This window comes from Taudactylus pleione, unplaced genomic scaffold (assembly GCF_031769625.1).
Source record: "Taudactylus pleione unplaced genomic scaffold, aTauple2 ptg000352l, whole genome shotgun sequence".
In the NCBI taxonomy this organism is placed as follows: domain Eukaryota; kingdom Metazoa; phylum Chordata; class Amphibia; order Anura; family Myobatrachidae; genus Taudactylus; species Taudactylus pleione.
Genome location: NW_028284753.1, coordinates 16732435 through 16752066, shown reverse-complemented (window position 1 = coordinate 16752066; position 19632 = coordinate 16732435). Strand labels below are relative to the sequence as shown.

The 19632-nt window shown below is 45.0% G+C and overlaps 1 protein-coding gene across 1 annotated transcript in view; it reads right to left on the bottom strand.

Moving 5' to 3' along the window:
• Window positions 1–17880, bottom strand: part of FRMPD3 (FERM and PDZ domain containing 3) — a 746708-nt gene extending 728828 nt beyond the window's left edge. Inside the window, exon 1 of the mRNA XM_088444300.1 lies at window positions 17872–17880. The gene's annotated coding sequence lies outside the window, so the exon portion shown is untranslated. The remainder of the gene's footprint in view (window positions 1–17871) is intronic.
• Window positions 17881–19632: the final 1752 nt, after the last annotated feature.

Genomic DNA, 19632 nt, shown 5'->3' with positions numbered 1-19632 from the left:
GCCTCCTGTGACAGCAATGTGTCAGACCGGTCAGTGAGAGAGCGGTGAAGCATGAGTGGCGGATTCTTGGTGGGCTGCTGCTGGTAAACACTGAGCAGTGCTGCACCTCATCTCGCAGAGGATCCCGGAGGAGGAGAGCTCCAGGCTTTGGCATGGGTAGGAGGGGAGGCAGGCTGAGTGTGCTAGAGGGGTGTTGGGTAGACTTGGGGCCCCCTATAGCCCTATAGACCATGCATGGTGCACAAGTTCCTGTATAAATTACATAACTAGAAAATCTACAAGCTGAAAAAGGGAGTAACATTTTTCTAAATATTAGTACAAACTATTCCAGTAAATTTTTTCGTTCAAACCCTTAGGGGAAACACAATCTAACCTAAAGATCCAACAAGCATGAAGCAAAAGAAGAGCTTTAACCCGATTACCCCTTGGAGGAAAACAGGGATATGGTCAATAATCATATACTTAAGTGCCAAGAGGGGGTGCCCAAAAGCCTTAAAATGTTTCATCACTGGCTGATCTATGGGCCTGATTCAGAGCCGTTCGCAATTTGCGGACGTTCGTTCAGGAAAAGGGGGTGGCTATTCAAATGAACCGTTCGCTCTTTGCGGTCTGTTGACGCCTCCATGTCTGAACGAGCGAACAAAACCTGCGGCCGCTATTTTGTAAAAAACGCCCCCTGGCCGCTCGCATCATACGTCATGTCCGCTATTTAATAGATTAATCGAGTACATTGAACAGCGTATGAACTGCTCGCTATTCTTGTGGCTGGTTTTTCCTACCACAATCTTGCGAGCAGTTCTGGCTATAAAATAACCAAGTGACGTGGTCGATGACGCTGCTGTTTTAATTATGCACACCCATAAAACGCCCGTTTTGACCTTTAAGCCCGCCTGTGTTCTTAATTCCATTCCCCGTTTTCAAGCACCTTCCCCTGTTACCACCCACATATGCCTCATCCTGTCACTCAAAGTAGCAGGCATTCGCTATATAGCGAACAAACGATTTTCAGCTGCACTGACTGGTTCGCGCATGCGTATTATAAACCGTACGCATGCGCAGAAGTGCGAACATCGCTCGGAATGAGCGTACTGCCGCTTACGAGCAGCTCTGAATCAGGCCCTATATCTCTACCTGAAATAGCCAAGTTAATTACTGACCTATGCAATGCCATCCTCTTACGAAATTTTCGTGTGGTTTGACCTATATAATGTAGACCACATGGGCACCAAATAATGTATACCACAAATTAAGAGGTGCAGGTCAGTACATGGCGAATAGAGGAATAGAGTATCTTCTGTTTGAATGGGGATGCTGAAATATTTATCAGTTACCATATAACGACAGGTTATACAATTGTGGCAACTGTAACATCCTGGTGGCTTCACATATACATTGGGGGGTTTTGTCACACATCTCCCCGTAATATCAGTGATCATGAGGCGATCTTGTTGTCAGATTATGTTCGCGAAAAAAGATCCCTCACGGTTTTAGGGTTAGGAACATACCGACTATCGGGAGGCAAAACCCTGATTTTGTGAGGCAATGGATAGGCATCCTAAATAAGTGTGCCCTGGACCTAATGGTCCTAGTGATTGATGAAGCCAGTCATGAGCTAGTAAAAACTAGAACTAAAATCACAGTTTTTGAAAGGGAACATAAGGTTACACTGGACGAGGAATCGAATAAACACTTGGTAACTAAATTGCTACAACAATGTGACAAACACAGAAATGACCTTATCAGATTCAAGAAAAATAAAAAATACATGGTGGATATTGACTACGACGAAAACCGTATCTATAGATGGCTTGCAGGTGGGAGCGTGATAGATCGTGGGCAGTCTCTAGTACGCAAAAGAAGACCATGGCAATCTAGCAACCCAAGAAGCCATGATCGTAATCAAATAGTCACTAACAATAGTGACAGCGAATTTATGATTTCTGAATCTGATGAGGCTTCTGTAATACCAAGTGCCCCTTTAGGCCAAAACCCCTATGCTAAGCAACAGTGGTTTAGAAGAACGGCCACCCGTAGGAGCAGGAAAAGCCAGAAGGGGAAAAAGAAAAAATCCCCCCAGAAAGAAACAGTGATCTTTAACCTGTCTAAAAGAACCCTAAGCGAATTAGAGATACAAGTCCTAAACAAAGGGCTTTCTTTTGTCCACACCAATTTCCACAATGATTTCACCTGGAAGATGAATCAACATAGATTCTCTAGTAATTTACGACTAAAGGAGCAGTTTCAATGTAAACCTGCAGTGCCTGACTCAGCTATTGCTGACCAGTTTCTTAAGAAAGGTTCAAGGTCTAATTTTGACCAGCTTTCTTTCTATTAACCCCTCCTTGAAAACTTTGAACAGATTGCTAGATAATGCAGTTACTAGATTCACGGCAGCACCAGGTAAAGTCCAGAAGAATCTTTCAAGGGCCGAGTCTACAGCATTACATAATCTGGGCTCTTATCAGGATATTATCATCAGGCGCACCGACAAAGGCGTCAGCCATCGTCATCCAAGATATTCAAATTGAGAGGCAATTATCTGACGCTAATGTATAGAAAGCACTACGATCTGACCCTACTAAGCAATATCAATTGGAATTGAAGAACATCCTGGATCTGGCGTTGGATCAAAATAAAAATATCATCTAAATTAGCTGTCAGGCTATTTAGTGAACACCCCAGGATACCTGTGCTATATACCTTGCCAAAGTTACACAAGGATAATGTTAAACCTCCTGGGAGACCAATTATCTCTGCCTATGAATCATTAAACCAGCCCGTGGCTCAATTTCTTGACTTTATTTACAACCACTATTGCCACTACAATCATCTTTTCTTAAGGATACTACAAGTTTTCTTAAATTACTAACGGAGATAAATGTAGTGCCTGCCGGGACACTACTGTGTTGTCTCGACGTCTGCAGTCTAAACACCTCAATACCCCATTCAGGGGATCTAGCAGCAATGAGGATGTTTTTGACCAAACATTTCGATCCATCTATTCTGGATCTTGATCTATTCTTGTCTCTTATTAAACTTGCTTTGTCTAGAAATTACTTTCTGCTGTGCTATGGGGTCAGCTGTAGCACCGTCATATGCGAACATCTATATGTTCAAACAAGAGGATATGATGTTCCTAAATCATCCTGAGGTCAAACAATACATCTATGCCTATACCAGATATATAAACGATGTGTTTTTATTGTGGACTGGTGGCCTTGAATGCTTTGAGTCATTAATTACAGAGATCAATGCGTTGGACTCAAAAATTAAGTTCACCTACTCATGTAGTACAGATTCCATATCATTTCTGAATGTGCAAATTAATTTGGTTAATGGTGTATTCATTACTAATGTATATTGCAAAGATGTTGACCATAATACTTTTCTGATGTACAATAGTCACCATCCTCCGGCTCTCAAAAAAGGATTACCGCTCTCCCAAATGATGAGGATAGCGCACATTATGAGTGACAGTACTAAAATTCCTGCCCGGTTAGATGAACTAATTCAGAAATTTTTAGCCAGGGGTTATGATCTTCATAGCTTACTTGAGCAGAAAAGAAAGGTGCTATTGATGACAAGGTCCCAATTATTACAATCTAAAAATAGGGATCAGGATAAGATTATCCCCTGGTCCAGTAACTTTACAGTTGCTAGCCCCATTATTAGACATGTGTCTAAAGCATTGTGGCCTATTGTAAGATCAGACCCTGATCTTCCTGTCTTTAGAGATATGCGACCGGTGGCGGCATTCCGTAGAGGTCAGAATCTAAAGGATCGCCTCATGATCACTGATATTACGGGGAGATGTGTGACAAAACCCCCCAATATATATGTGAAGCCACCAGGATGTTACAGTTGCCACAATTGTACCACCTGTCATTATATGGTAACTGATAAATATTTCAAGTATCCCCATTCAGACAGAAGATACTCTATTCGCCATGTACTGACCTGCACCTCTTCATTTGTGGTATACATTATTTGGTGCCCATGTGGTCTACATTATGTAGGTCAAACCACACGAAAATTTCGGTCAGCAATTAAACCCGGCTATTTCAGGTAGAGATATAGATCAGCCAGTGGTGAAACATTTTAAGGCTTTTGGGCACCCCCTCTTGGCACTTAAGTATATGATTATTGACCATATCCCTGTTTCCCTCTGAGGGGGAAATCGGGCTAAAGCTCTTCTTTTGCTTGAAGCTCGTTGGATCTTTAGGTTAGATTGTGTTTCCCCTAAGGGTTTGAGCGAAAAAACCTATGTGTTTTAAAACCCCCAGGAGAAAGTTTGCAGTGAAGCAAGCTTGAGTTTCGGCTTTTTGAAAAGCCTGTTTGGGACCTGGGGGTGTGGGTGTGAGGAGAGGGTGGGCTCCACCCATGGCCACTCCAGGTTTTGGGCCTCTCAGCCTGGTAACAGGCTCATTAGGGCTTCCAGCTGAGAGTGGCCAAGATATGCTTGGTTTGTTTGGGGCTGAGTGTCTGACCTGGGAGAGCAGGCAGGGAGTTTGCTCAGAGACACTTGGAAACCTAGCAGTGAGGACTGTGCTGTGCTTTTGTTGCTGGTGAGGGTATTGGGCCCTGCCAGGTTCTTGTAGTGAGGGAAATCACTTGTAAAGTTAGAGCCCAGACAGGGCTAGGATTTATGTTTATGTTTTCTTTATGTAATTTCTGATATTGTACAATAAAGACTGGCGCCGACCAGCTTGTACTTGCATCCAGACTGGTATGCTGTTTCCCGGCTGTTGTGTGTGTAAGGAAGGAGTCCATCTACCCCAGGAGAGGGACCCCTAACCCGACTGAACATCACATATGGTGGATAATGTGGGCACACACTGAAAACTGCAGCAAGGAAAAATTTATCCTTTAAAATTTAAAGTGACAGACACGTGATTGTTGAATCCCTGGAGGTGGCGTCAGCCAATGCTCAGAGAGGCAAGGTTCAGCTTCCAACTAGCGCCTGGAGGTAAAATGGAGGACATTGTAAAAGCCCTGCTTCAGGCTACGGCAGCTCAGCAAGAAGCTACCAGGGCTCAGCGGGAATCCACCAGGGTGCAACTGTTGGCCTTGGAGACCGCCCAGAGGCAACAACAGGTCACCATCAAGGAAACCCGCAAGGCCTTAGCGGAAAACAGCCAGGCCATACAAGAGGTGGTACAGCACCTGGTCGCCCGGCCCGGAGATGCTAATACTGGTCCTCCCACCACCACTCACTCCATACGAGCCAGTCACTTCCTCCAAAAGATGACTTCGGGCGATGATGTGGAGGCATATCTCACCGCATTTGAAAGAATGGCTGAAAGGGAGAGATGGCCCAAGGAGCAGTGGGCAAGTCTGGTGGCACCTTTTTTGTCTGGGGAGCCACAAAAGGCTTATTATGATTTATGCCTGGCTGATGCCAAGGATTATGCAAAGCTAAAATGGGAGATCCTGACTCGCTTGGGAGTCACCTCAGTTGTTCAGCCCCAAGAGTCCACCGCTGGGAGTTCCAAATGGACAGGCCGCCACGCTCGCAGATGCACAACCTCGTCCATCTTTCCACCAAGTGACTACAGCCCGAGATGCTGACAGGACCACAAATCGTCGAACGAGTAGTAATGGATCGGTATCTGCGATCCCTACCTGCATCCTTGCGCAAGTGGGTGAGCCATGCAGACCCTAAATCCGCGGACCAGTTGGTCGAGCTGGTGGAGAGGTACATGGCGGCTGAGGAGCTGATGAGTATGGCCCACCGAGCCCCGATGGAGCATCGGCGAACTCCCACGGACACTGGTAAGACTGTTCCAGGGGAGAAGGGTGCTGGGTGGTGAAATGTACCTAAGACTGAGGGTGTCGAACCTGGAGACAGGCCTGCCAGGCCGGGAAGGTTCTTACCCCATAAGCGACTAGACATTAATATGACTCAGTGTTTCCAATGTGGTGGCTTCGGCCATATTGCCTCTAATTGTTCACTTACCTCTGAGCCTATGCAATGTGATACTGCTCATGTCCACCGCAGGGTGTCTTTCTTTGCACAGCCAGCCTGTACTGCTGATCAGCAGGCTGAGACAGATAAGCACATGTGTGTACTCAGTGTAGAAGGCAACCGAGTTGAGGCACTGTTAGATTCTGGTAGCCTGGTGACACTTATGAAAGCTGAGCTGGTGGACCCCTTGAAGCATAAGGGGAAAACTGTTGGAGTGACCTGCATACATGGAGATACTCGGTATTATGTTACTGCCGAAGTTAACGTCAAAACTTCATGTGGTTCTGTGATAGTCTCCGTGGGTTTGGTGCACTGTCTAATGTATGATGCCAAATTGGGGAGAGACTTTGTTCACGTCTGGAAGTTGTGGGAAAGCCGGTTTGTTCCAGAATTGAACAACCCCGACCCATTTGAGAAGGTTATTGATGCAGTGGAAGGGGAAGTTTCTTCTGAATCTGTGACGTTCCCTTTCTCTAGCATGGTTGGCGAACCTGAGAGTGATGGTGGCTCACCAGACGGTGTGCCTCCCACTGAGGTGGGAAGTGTTGTTGAGCCAGTTGATCATCTGCCTGATTTAGAGGTCAGAAGGGAGGTCTTTGCAGTGGAGCAGTTAAATGACCCTATTCTGGTAAGATCCAGGGAGAATGTCAAGGTGATTAATGGTAAACCCATAGACCCCGATAGTCCTTTGTCCTATCCTCACATGGCAGTATGTCAGGATTTGTTATATCAGGTGTCTAAAAAGGGGGAAGATATTGTGGAACAACTAATAGTGCCCAAAGCTTACAGAAGAACAGTGTTGGATCTGGCCCATGGTCATATAACGGCAGGCCATCTAGGGGTAGAAAAAAACACGGAGCGAATTATGCAGAGGTTTTTCTGGCCCGGGCTCCGTAAAGAGGTGACTTTTGTGCATCCTGCCCTGAATGTCAGTATCATGCTCCCAGAGCACATTTCAAAAGTCCTCTAGTCCCACTTCCAATTATAGAGGTACCATTTGAAATAATAGCTATGGACTTGGTGGGGCCCTTGTTGAAGTCTGCCCAGGGACATCAATATATTCTAGTAATTCTGGACTACGCTACCAGATACCAAGAAGTGATACCGCTATGCAATACATCTACCAAGTCCATTGCTAGAGAGCTGGTCCATGTTTTTAGCAGTTTGGGAATACCTAAAGAGATACTAACTGATCAGGGTACCCTGTTCATGTCAAAAGTTATGAAGGAGTTGTGCCGCCTGTTTAAGATTAACCAGTTAAGGTCCTCAGTTTATCACCCCCAAACTGATGGGCTGGTCGAGAGGATTAACAAGACCTTAAAACATATGTTAAGGAAAGTAGTCGACAAAGATGGCAAAGATTGGGATTATTTGTTGCCTTATCTGCTGTTGGCCATAAGAGAGGTTCCCCAATCCTCCACCGGGTTTTCACCTTTCGACTTGTTATATAGGAGACATCCAAGAGGGTTACTAGACATTGCCAAGGAGACGTGGGAGGGGCAGTCCAGTCCTTATAAAACAGTGATTGAACATGTTTCCCAGATTCATGAGAGAATTGCGGCTGTAGTGCCGATAGTTAAGGAGCACTTTAAACAGGCCCAAATAGCAGAGGGTATATAACCGCAATGCACAGTTAAGAAACTTTGCTCCTGGGGACAGAGTGTTGGTGTTGGTTCCCACGGTAGAAAGTAAACTGTTGGCTAAGTGGCAAGGGCCCTTTGAGATCTTAGAAAAAGTAGGACAGGTCAACTATAAAGTTTACAAGCCGGGGAAAAGAAAACCCGAACAAATGTATCATGTGAACCTGATAAAACCCTTGAGGGATAGAGCAGCACTGTCAGCCGTCCAAGCCCCTCCAGTAAAACCCGGTTCCCTGGTACCCGAAGTGATCATTGCAAAGACCCTGTCAGCCAGTCAGCAGCAGGAGGTCAAGAAATTTTGATCCGAAATAGGGTACTGTTTTCTGACCTGCCAGGAAAAAACACGGTCATCAAACATGACATAACCTTAACCCTCGGGTCAGTGACTAACCTAAAGCCCTATAGATTGCCTGAAGCCAAAAGAGAATCTGTGTCAAAGGAAATTAAAATGTATGTTAGAATTGGGGGTAATTGAAGAATCACACAGTGAGTGGTCCAGTCCCATTGTGTTGATTCCAAAGCCCGATGGGAGTGTGCGCTTTTGTAATGACTTCCGTAAACTAAAGAGTGTTTAAAAATTTGATGCCTACCCGATGCCGAGGGTGGATGAGCTAATTGAAAGGCTGGGAACAGCAAGGTATTTAACCACTCTGGACCTAACCAAGGGGTATTGGCAAGTGCCATTAACCGAAAACGCCAAAGAAAAAACAGCTTTCTCTGCGCTGGAAGGGCTGTTTGATTATAAGATGTTACCCTTTGGGTTACATGGGGCGCCTGCTACCTTCCAAAGAATGATGGATAGAATTCTAAAACCCCATAGACGATATGCTGCGGCTTATCTGGATGATGTCATCATACATAGTCCTGATTGGCCGTCTCACTTACCCAGAGTACAAGCAGTGTTAGACTCCATCTTTAAGGCAGGTCTGACAGCCAACCCAAAAAAGTGTTGTCTCGGGATGGAGGAAGTAAAATATCTGGGGTACACTATTGGCAGAGGTTTGATAAAGCCACAGCTCAATAAGATTGAGGCAATACAGAACTGGCCATGACCCCTCAATAAGAAGCAGATGAGAGCCTTCTTAGGGATCACGGGATACTATAGGAGGTTCATACCTGGTTTTACCACCATTGCGGTCCCACTTACTGAACTTACTAAGGGCAAACAAAAAATCATGGTGGAATGGGGTCCGGAAGCGGAGAAAGCTTTCCAAAATGTAAAAATGGCTTTATGTACCCAACCTGTTCTGGTGACATCTGATTTTGATAAAGAATTTGTGGTACAAACCGATGCATCCGGTGTAGGCATCGGAGCCATCCTGTCCCAAAGCAGAGAGGGTGAGGAACACCCTATTTTACCTGAGCAGGAAATTGAATATACATGAGAGAAACTATGCAACAGTGGAAAAGGAAGCTTTGGCCATAAAATGAGCGTTAGAGACTCTCAGGTACTATTTGGAGGGAAGAAAGTTCAAATTGATAACTGACCATGCCCCTCTGAAATGGATGTCCGAAAACAAGGACAGTAACGCAAGAATAACAAGATGGTTCTTGGCGCTACAAACCTTTAAGTTTTCGGTGGAACACAGGCCAGGAAGCCAGCTGGCCAATGCAGACGCGTTGTCACACGTTCATTGCTTGGGGGCTTCAGTTGCTCCGCCCCACAGGTGGAAACAAAGGGGGGGATATGTGATAGGATCACTGGTAAAGTGGTAAGTGATAGATATGTTTGCCCTAGGTTTCTGACCTATGTGTTTTAAAACCCGCAGGAGAAAGTTTGCAGTGAAGCAAGCTTGAGTTTCGGCTTTTTGAAAAGCCTGTTTGGGACCTGGGGGTGTGGGTGTGAGAAGAGGGTGGGCTCCACCCACGGCCACTCCCTGTTTTGGGTCTTTCAGCCTGGTAACAGGCTCATTAGGGCTTCCAGCTGAGAGTGGCCAAGATATGCTTGGTTTGTTTGGGGCTGAGTGTCTGACCTGGGAGAGCAGGCAGGGCGTTTGTTCAGAGACACTTGGAAACCTAGCAGTGAGGACTGTGCTGTGCTTTTGTTGCTGGTGAGGGTATTAGGCCCTGCCAGGTTCTTGTAGTGAGGGAAATCACTTGTAAAGTTAGAGCCCAGACAGGGCTAGGATTCATGTTTATGTTTTCTTTATGTAATATCTGATATTGTACAATAAAGACTGGCGCCGACCAGCTTGTACTCGCATCCAGACTGGTGTGCTGTTTCCCGGCTGCTGTGTGTGTAAGGAAGGAGTCCATCTACCCCAGGAGAGGGACCCCTAACCCGACTGAACGTCACAAATAGTTTGTACTAATGTTTAGAATAATTTTACTTCCTTTTTCAGCTTGTAGATTTTCTAGTTATGTATTTTATATAGGTGTCGATAGTGCTGGGACCATATATATATATATATATATATATATATGTCTGTTCCCTTTTTTGTTATTCCTCTGTTGCATTTATTTGTCTGTTTTGTCACTTTATTGTCCCTGCGGCTATGCATGGTGGTCGTGTGTTCAGCAGCCAGATACGTGACACCCTCCTTTGTGGACCGCTGTTAAAGTGGTTGCAGTAGTTATACATGTAGGTGGGACCCTGGATTGTGACTCCCTTCATAGTCTGCTATAGGCGGCTGAACAGGCTTGCTGACGGAACATGCGGAACCTGGCCGGTTGGCTGCTTCTGTAGCTGTACATGGGATCACTTTCTCTGCTGGACCACAAGCTTCTTGTTGTTGCTAGGGATCCGTTGTAGGCAGGACCTGGAAGTGTGTGTCTCGTGGAGCAGATCTGCACACGGCTGAACATGGTTTGCTGCTGGAGTTTGCTTCGGGTATTTAGTGTGGGTATGTGTTCATTCTATGTTGTTTGTATACTAGTGTGTCCTGACGAAGGGGCTGATGCCCTGGAATGTTGATGTTACAATACACTACTTTTTTGTATCTTACATTGTGCCTCCGAGTGCCTGTTTTTTTCTTTGGATTTGTGCATACATTCTACATTGGACACCAACGCCAGTTATTTATGTTATTATTGAGTGCCGGCAGTCTTGGGATTATATATACATATATATATAGATATATATACATACAAATAAATGTATATGTGTGTATATATATATATATATATACATATCTATATATACATATATATATATATATATATATATATATATAAATATATATATGTGTGTGAGTGTGTGTGTGTGTGTGTGTGTGTGTGTGTGTATGTGTATATATGTATATATATGAAGGGCACTCTCCAATATGTATGCCAATATTTTCTATTTATTTCATCACTTTTTTAGTCTTCATCACCACCCAGTGTACTGACAAGGATTTGTCAATCTTTGACTCACATCAACACTAATGCCAAGCACAGACAATGCTTCTCGATGCAATAATTCAGCATGTGATAGGGAAAATTAATACTCATGTGATCATATGATTCATGTCCATCGATCTCGGTCCACTTTCAGACTGTTAAAGACACTCACTAATGCTGCCTAATTTGGCAAGTAGATCCAGTGTATCCCTTATGTAACTCTCACTCTGGACAACAACAGGTTGTAAAAGTAAATCGATGAATTAGGTTGTAATACTGAATTGCGCGATGACACAATCGGTCGGCCGGGTGGGGCTGTCGGTGACTTATGGACTTTGGGAATACTATAGAATATAGGACAATGTGGATATTCTTTAGTTAATATTCACCTTAGATTATCATCAATCCATCTGTGTGAGACTCCCTCCTCCAATAGGCAATGGGACAGTCGGAGCGCATGCGCATTACAGTGGAACGCACGCCGGGCGCACAGGTGTGGCTGAGTGAGCCGCACTGATGAGAGAAGAGTGGTGTTTAAAGACAGCTTTTGCAGGTAAGCCACAGGAGGAGACTTTAATTGACAAGGGATTATAGATGGAGGTGGATAGCTGCTTGTCTTTAACGGTCTGAGAGTGGACCGAGATCGATGGACATGAATCATATGATCACATGAGTATTAATTTTCCCTATCACATGCTGAATTATTACATTGAGAAGCATTGTCTGTGCTTGGCATTAGTGTTGATGTGAGTCAAAGATTGACAAATCCTTGTCAGTACACTGGGTGGTGATGATGACTAAAAAAGTGATGAAATAAATAGAAAATAATGGCATACATATTGGAGAGTGTTCTTCATTTATGTACTTTAAGATGTGTCTCGTTTGAAGAGCGGAATATAGTGGTGTGGCACAGTGTGGCACAGGAACAATGCAGGAGTAAATGGACTATATATATATATAGTATATACTGTATAATATGTAACCCCTAACCTATCCCCCGATACTTACCTTTGGTAATCTGGCGCCGGTATTCTAAGCCACAAGAATCCCCTTTGTCTGAATATTATTTGCAACCCCCCCAAAAAATAAAAAATGTGTCCCCAAGCTGTTGGGGTCTGTCTGTAACCCTCCTCACAGCTGCAGTTTCTTGTAAGAAATCCAACTTAAAAGAGGGGGATGAAAGAGGCAAATTAAAAGCTATTTTATTTAAATATTTCATGAATAACTGATAATAAGCCTTAAAAATTTCATGCCAGTTAAATATTAATAAAATTAATAAGGCAATGGCTGAAAGACCTAATCCTTATTGCTTGGTGTTTCTTTTGGTTGTTGTACATTAGCATGCTTCGTTGTTGACTATTCAGGTTAGGAAAGAATGGCAGATCATCTGTCCTGGTTGCAATGGTTAATTTTTTGGGTGTATCCACCTTTTTTGGCTGGTTAATGGATGTACCATGTATATTTAACCTTTTTCTGCCAAATTTACATATGAGTCATTATTATCATTATTATCATTATCATCGTTATTATAATACTGTATGTTTTAATAGCATGACATTCACACATGACAACCTACAGCCAATGGAAGGTTTATCAGTAGAAATTCCTCCAGCAGAGTAGCACTGATTTGTTTAAGAAGCATTACTACAGAACTATGCCACTTTGGCATCTATTTATTATATTTCTTTTGCTAGCTGTGGTACTTAACATTCTGTAACATTGCAGCTTATTGTTGCAACACAGACCCACCCCAATTTCTTACCAAACCTTACGACCCCAATTTCCTACCAAAGCTCTATGAAATGTTTTATATAGTCTTTACTGGTAGCATTGCCTAATGGCAGAAGGCTGCTTTGTATTCACTAACTTCAATACAGTAATGCACATGTTAAAGCAGATATGGATGCACACGCCCAGTTAAAACCTTTTCCTTTCAACAAACTGTGCATACCCAGTAAAAACGTAACCTTTTTATCAAACTGCACATGTGCGAGACACATGGGTCAAGCATGCGTAGTATATCTTTCGACTTTGCACACCACCAAGAATGTAAGTCAGCATGACTCCATCCTGAGAAGACAATTTGGGGGCTGTTGAAGGAAAAGATGGGATCCTGTCCACTGAGAGAGGAGATCTAGCTGAAAAGTCCTGGAGTGAAAGCGGCCGTAAGGAATGGCCTTGAAAGCAGCAACCATCTACCGCAGGAGACGAATGCAAACTGCACCGATACCAGATGATGTCAAAGGACCATCCTCACCATCTCCTGAATGGTCGTTGCATATTCCTGATGGAGGAACACTCACTGAGATAAGGTGTCCATGATCATTCCCAGAAACTGAAGCCTCTGCGTCATTGCTAATGAGAACTGGCAAAATTTAGGATCCACCCGTGACGAATGAGAAGGCTGAGAGTCACTGCAATGTTCTGCAGTAATTGGTCCCTGGAAAGTGCCCTTAGCAAGAGATTGTCCAGGTTAAGATCCTAGTGATACCCTGTTTCTGAAGGAAAACTCATCATGACAGCCATGATCTTTGTGAATACCCTGGGGGCTGAAGATAAGCTGAAGGGTAAGGCCTGAAACTGGAAATGTGAGTTCTGAACTGCGAATATCAGAATCTCCTGGCGAGGTAGCCAGATAGGGATATGAAGGTAGGCGTTCTTGATGTCTAGAGATACCCTGAATTCGCCATCCTGTAGGCCCACAATAATCGATTGAAGGAACTTCATCTTGAACCTGAAAAATCTTAAGGTCGGGATTGAGCTCCTTCAAGTTCAGAAAAGTGTGACCAATTGACTGGCTTCAGAACCACGAAGAGACTGCAGTAAAAACACTTTCCGGTCTGAATTTGGAACGTGGACCACCACTCTCATGGACAGAAGCTTCTTTATTGCTTCTTGAAATATGACACTTCTGTTGTTGTGTAAATCTGTGTAACAAAAAAACGAGGAGAAGGTCATACTACTTTGAAGTCCCAAAGACCCGCTCACACTCTGGGGACCCCCAGGTGAGAGGGAAGTCATCATGCACTAGGTGTGGTAGTGGATGTAACCTTGTGATGAGCAGATGTTGTTGTGGCTCCGTCACGTCCTCTGGAACCACAGGAAGACTATGGTCCATTTATGTAGTGAACCTGAATGTTCCAGAGCATGAAAGGACCCAAAGGAGGGTCCCTATTAAGACCTTCTACTGGGAGGAGCCTCAGATGGAAGACAAGTGGATTTACTCGTAGTAGCTTGAGAAATCCATTTATCTAGATCCACTGCAAGTAATAAACTATCAGTGAATGGAAGAGCATCTCCAGCTGACTTTCGATATTCCGTCTGCTATTGCTTAAGCCACAGCGCTCTACATGCTGAAATCGCCTCCTAGAGGCGATATATTAAACGTCTTTGGATGCTTCTCCAAGGTAAGACACAGCTTCACCTATATGCTCTGCTAACTGAAAAAGCTACTCCACCTTCAGCTTATCTCTTACAACGTCAGCTAAAAGCCTTGCCCAAAGCTCAAAAGCTTTGTTAGTCCAGCAGAATACCCTGCAACTGTAAAAATGGACTTGAGAGTATTGTACAATCTTTGTGTCTTTGAAAGACATGGCCTCTTCTGCTATCTGCAGGAAAGGAATAAAAAGATAATAACCACCGGAACATCTGAAAATCTTTTATCTGGATGGTCCCAAGCTGACATTAGAAGAGAATCTATCTGTTCTGCAACAGGAAATGCAATAGGTTGTCTTTGGGCCTGATTCAGACCCACTCGCGAGCGGCTGTCCGCTCGCAAGTGGGTCGATGGTCTGCACTGAGCATGCGCACGACGGAGGGAGCTCCGTCGTGCGCATGCGCCAGACGCGACGAGCGAAGGAAAGTCCTTCGCTCGTTGTGTCCGATCAAAGGGGGCGTGCTGTCAATGTTGATTGACAGCACGCCCCCTTTGGTGGGCGTCCCGGGGGCGTGCCTCCCTGACGGGGGCGTTCCCACGGGAACGCCTCCCGTCAGAAGCCGGCCCACTGACATCACTAGTGATGTCAGTGGGAGTGATTTTGGCTCTGATAGAGCCAAAATCACTCCGGAGCTTCCGGTTGAAAACCTCAACCGCAGGCTCCGGTTCGCAAATTCGATGGTCGCGATGGTCTCGACCATCGCGGCCATCAAAAAGCACGCTCGTATGTGCTGTGGGTGGTGACCCACAGCTATACGAGCGTCCAGGAGGACGCTCCATGAAAATGGAGCCCGGCCCTCATTCAGAGCGTGCGCTCTGCTCAGAGCGTACGGCTCTGAATGAGGGCCTTTGTTTCTTAGAAAGATCGACTGTAAAGCAGGACCCTGCCTATTGAGTGGTCACTGCGCTTGGGGTGGGTCTCGAACCTGTGTTCGTGGCATCCCTAGATGAGGACTTAAGGCACACACCACTGCCCATTCCAGACCACTGGCAGAGCGTCTGGCAGCCCATCCATTGCCATCCTTCTGCATCTGCAATATTTGCGGATTGCAGAAAATAAAGACTCTGGGCCTGATTCAGACCCGGTCGCAAGCACTGAGCGCTCGCAACCGGGTTAAAGTTGGCCCAGAGCGCATGCGCACAACGGAGCCGGCTCCGTCGTGCACATGCGCGAGACCCGGATAGCGACGGGCAAGCCGTCGCTCTGGGTCTCGCACCAAAGGGGGCGTGCTGTCGATGTTGAGTGACAGCACTCCCCATTTGGTGGGCGAGCCGGGGGGGTGGCTGCCCAGACGGAGGCGTTCCCATGAGAAGTGATGTCACAAGCGATGTCAGTGGGAAAGCTTTCGGCTCTGTTTGAGCCGAAAGCTCACTGGGGCTTGAGGCAACGAGACCCTACCACAAGGGTCTTGTCGCAAGCCCGATGGTCGCGATGGTCTTGACCATCGCGACCATCTTCCTGGCTGCTCGCTATAGCTGTGGGTGGTCACCCACAGCTATGCGAGCGGCCAGGAGGCCGTTCTAAAAAAAAAAAGACCGGCCCTGATTCAGAGCGAGCGCTCTGTCAGAGCGACCAGCTCTGAATCAGGCCCACTATCCTATCTGACGCTGCTTAGTGGTACAGGAAAGAGCCATGGTTTTTGAGATTTCCATGGATTTAGCTAAGTACCTCTCTTATGCTTTTAGAGCCGCTGACCTGGAAGTCTGTTCGAGAAGCCTCCAGCTGAGCAGAGAGCATGGGACATACCTGATGTAACCTGCACCATCCAATATGGCAAATATGATGTCCCTGAAGCTTGTTGTTCAGGCTTTCAATCTCCACAGGTAGAACACCTAAACTCCACACAGCCACGGCCACAGTGGGAACCGAACCTACGACCCCAGCGCTGTGAGGTAGCAACGCCAACCACACTATCTGTGTCACACAATAGGGAGATAAATGTGTGTGAACTTTTATGCATGATGGCATGAAATAACATTTGAGACACCTTAGAGCATCATGACACATACAGACCCCACACAAACAACAGTAAAGTGTAGTGAGAAAGGTCAAAAGAACAAAATGGGAAAACAGAGACAGGAGAGAGCCACACTAGTCAAAATAGCACTCATAAGCATGGCCAGAAAATGCTAGTCATAGAAGGAAGTAACCACTGATATTAAAGTAGTAACAAACTGCCTTAAATGCTCTCCCTACCAGCCTAAACCCCACTGATTACTTACAGTTTAGGTTAGGCTACCAGTTTCTCTGCAGCAGCGTGTTTCTATTACAGCAGACAGTATCCCCCCACTTAATGGCCACCAGCATACTTCCAGAGAAGCGCTGGGGCTGCTGGGAGGAAGAAGTAGTACTCCGGAGCTAGGCTCCGCCCCACCCCCACCCGCTATGGTGCTTATAGTTTTAACTATAAGTGTGCTTTTGTATAGAACTCTGTGCTCAAAGATGGTGAGAAAGAGAGAGACACACTGAAATGTCTGCAACTTGGCTGCCCCTTTAATCGGAGTAGCCTTCCGCTGGATACACCACCTTTGTAGCTGTTAACCTGGCTACCCCACTATTCAGGGAGCCAGGGTATACTCACGGAGCTGCAGTGTGCTGCTGGTGGCGGTCTGACTGATGGGGGCCAATATGCTCGCTGCAAGCAGTGGCATATGGAACACCCCTTTAATGGAGACGGTGGTCTCAGCAATAGGGGACCCCAGGCGAAGTGTGTGCACATGCGAGCAGGTCCCCTGGCAGCTCTGTCCTCACTGAAAATCTTCTGTACTTCAGCGCAGCAGTGCTTACTAAATTACAAACCCCTGAGGAGTGTGAAACACATCTAGCTCCCCTCAGGCACACACTAAGACTGGGGCTTGGAGGGGGGTATAGAGGGGGAGGAGCTAGTCACACTTCTTAATATTTAAAGTACCAAGCTCCCACTCAGCACCGTCTATACCCCACTGTCTTTAGTCTCCAGTGTCCCCTAGTGGATGAAGGAGAAAACTTAATTTTTACAATTGCAGGTGAAAATGTGCATTGTCACCTGTTGTTGTGAAAATTAAGTGATGATGAATAGGCCCCTATGACAGTATTCTAATGTCGAACAAAGATTACTACCTTATGACTCATTAGCGCCTAATTATTTATTACATTCCCCAGGTTCTCATTTCTTAGTCTTATTTACTGTAACACAGGTTTCAGAGTAACATCCAGGGTTTACAGCCACTAGTGAAGTGTATGAATTATAGCTGTTATCATGTGTAGCTAACAAACTAGACAATGGCAAAACAGTGGCACATATGGTAGTCAGTTCATGAAAGACGTTCTTCCCAACTCTGAGTGGGGTAATAATGTTTTTCTTGAAGTAAAGATGATTCTGAACAAAGCAACTACGGGAGTGACCATGTACACACAATTAACTTATGCTAGCACCACAGCAATAGACATAATTATGCTTCACATTAAATTACACCACATTTAATGTTGCCTGTTACCTAAATTACTGAGTGGTAGGACTTTACAGTACCTGGATAGCGCTGGGCTCAGACTCTGTCTGGTCTTCTATGAGAAGTCCTGGGGTGAACTTGTCAGAAATATGTCTGTGTCACTTGTTACTTCCAAATCATTTGTATGGTATATGTCGGCCAGTGTACTGCATACAGCCCAGGCCATTCCTGAAACCTAAAAACAAAAATAGCCATGCCTTGAACTTTTTTAACAGAATTTACAGGACATTTACAAATGAATTCATGAAAATGCAGAAACATAGACAAATTTTATTAGATTTAATCCTTCTCTTAATATTGGTCACACACTTCACCCTGCGTCAGGCACACCTCTGGGACTCCCATGTTCGGGCGCAGTGCGCCTGACAGGCGCCTGTTATAAAACCGTCATTAGCACCTAATTAACTCTATTCTAACGCTCTTAAAGTGATCAGTGACCTTCATTAGGATGTACAAAGAGAGAATATATGGAAATCTGATTCACAAAACCACAGTTAAAGCAAGTAAAACAAAAATACTAAATTTTAAGAGGCACAGTGTGTCTAAGAGGCCACCCTGGACAAACCTGCATATTTCCGCAAAATACCCACAACCTTTGTAATTTTCATTCATAAAATGAGCAAAATACACAAAATTGTGATAAAATAAAAAGAAATATGTACCTTCAAAAGTCGGAAGAGTTCGCCACGCAATGAGCCTGGGAGGCAAGGTCACTACTGCGCTCCACGCAGGTGGTGGGAAAACTGACTAGGGGGGTTTCAAACAGCACCCATAGGAAGGTACTAGGAGGGGCAGGCCCTTGTGCCCCCTTGCGGCGGAGAGGTGAGCGAGAACAGCTTTGTGGCACCTGTCAGGCCAGCTGCGCCAGACGCAGGGTTAATACAATATACTGTAAAACATAAAGTCATATTTCTTTCATGATAATAATGTAATGCAAGTGGTATCACATAACAACAACTACAAGTGCAATTGAAATAACTTGTTTTATGAGATAAAAAATTACCCATGTGAAAAGACTATAGGACACTGCACCCAGGGGTATAGAGAAGGGAGGGATGGGTGAGTACTGCAAAGGTCCTCCAATGGTGCGTTCTCACTGTATGGCCACACTCCCTTGTATTGGAGCCCAAGTGATCTCTTGATAACCCTGACTGCATGGATAGCTAGCCACATGTGACAATAGTGATAATGTATGAACTTCAAAACTGTAAAACTGCAGCCATTTATGTTGCAATTTTGCCACTTTTGCATAATAAACGTGGTCGTATTAGGTATAATTAGGAATAGCATGGGTTTGTGAATAAAGATAAGGCATCTTTGGGGGTTTGCACAGACAGAGTGGCAAGATCAGGGTAAGAATGTTGTCTCCTGGGTAGATCGGTGCACTTTTACACAGCAGCCAAGTAGTAGCACACCAGTCCAGGGTCTTGGTATAAGTTTCCACAGATAGTTTTTTTTTTTTGCAGCATAAAGGTTAATTAAACATAAAAGCCTAGCCTGTCCAGCGCTAACTACACAAATATTTTCTCTCTCAACATGGAGAAACCTCTTACAAAACAACAGTATCAGCACAGTACTTACAGTTACTAATCAATAATCACAGTGTCTCTCAACAGACCTGTTGCCTGCTCCCACAGGTATTGAGAGACTGAGATTAGCAACTGGTGCTCTGACAATCAATGATGCCAATTAGCTTCGGTCCAACAGGAATCTAGCTTAGGGTACACACTTAAGCGAACCAGCAGCTGTCTAACTATCCCCGCAGACAAAGAAACCAATTT